The following is a 1,581-nucleotide window of genomic DNA, read 5'->3' on the forward strand; positions in this document are numbered from 1 at the left end:
GTTGCAATAATAAACTTATAATTTGAATATTATTTTAGTTTTAACCATACCGTATCATAGGCGTTAGAAAAAAATCTAAAAAAAATATAGAGCATCTGGCATTGCTATATATTATGTTTTGCTTTGAACTAGTAGTTATTATTATTATTATTATTTAGAAAAATTCCTGTATGGTATTTGACAAAAAAAAAAAAAAATGTAAATAAGTAATGATTAATATTTGAAAACCTTAAAATTGTAACTTATGGAGAGAAGGAATGTGAATTTTTTTTTTTTTAAACTTAATTGTCCATTTGTGTAAAATGTGGGGGTGGGGGAGGGTGTGCGCCAATATGTATAATTTTTATTTGAAAATATTATTTCGAGTTTAATATCCATCATATAATTTTTTTTTTATAACTTTTATACTAACCATGATGAATTATTAATTTTGTTTTCTTCATTTTTTGTTTGAAAGCATTTTCTAAAAATTGTTTCAATCCTTAAAATTTGAAAAATGTCATTAAAATAGTTTATGTGTGAATTTGTCTACTGCTCCTTTCGATTGAATTTTTGACAAAAATGCTAAAGTTTGTGTTCTAAAACCATGAGTAGAATTGTTTAAATGCGAATCCAAATTGTGAAGTGCCTTTACAATGCATAAAAAGAGCTCAGAAAAAACATACATAAATTCATTTTTTTTTTATTTTTTATTTTTATTTTTTTTTCTTTCAATAACCAATGTTTTAGTCTTGCATTTAAAACTACATTAGATGGAAGTGCAAGTGTATGTATATGTAAAAAAAAATGTATATTTAGTTATTTTATTTTTAAATTTCTGTTTGTTCAAAAAGAAAAAATAAAAAACCGTACAAGATGGATATTACGATTTCTACAAATAGAAAGAAATTCTTTATAAGAGATATTTTATTAACATTGGATTTTGTAATATTTTCTCACTTTATCAGTGTTATCAGTATTATTATTATTATTATTATTATTTTTTTTTTTTTTTATATGAGAACACTTGGAGATTGCATTTAAATTTTTGCATACAATATATGGTGGTTTCATACTTTTCATACAATGTTTACAAAACATGCATAAAATGGGACTATTAAAGGGGTTTTTTTATTTTAATTTTTGACTTGGCTTTTAATTTATTTTATTTTTTAATAGTTTATTCAAAGCCTATTTAATAATAATAATAATAATAATAATAATAATAATAATAATAATGCATGATTGAAAAACTGAAAAATATATATCATAAAATTTCAGCTGATATTTTCTTTAAAAAAAAAAAATCCATTGTTAAAAAAAAAAAAAAAAAAAAAAATGTCGTTTGTTTATGGTCGTGAATTTTTTTTTTTTTTTTTTTTGTATTGTTTTTTTTTTTTTTTTTTTTTTATTAAAAAAAATTAATTTTTTTTAGCACCCAACCCGAGGTAAGGGGACAAGAAGGGGTTTTTAAAAATTTTTTCGGACAAAAAAAAAAAAAAAAAAAAAAAAAAATTTTGGGATCAAAATTTTTTGAAAAAAATCCCAAAAACCCCCCCCCCCCCCCCCCTTAACCCCTTTGGAAATTTACTTTATTTTTAA

This window comes from Pediculus humanus, genomic scaffold (genome assembly GCF_000006295.1).
Source record: "Pediculus humanus corporis 1103172107629 genomic scaffold, whole genome shotgun sequence".
NCBI lineage: Eukaryota > Metazoa > Arthropoda > Insecta > Psocodea > Pediculidae > Pediculus > Pediculus humanus.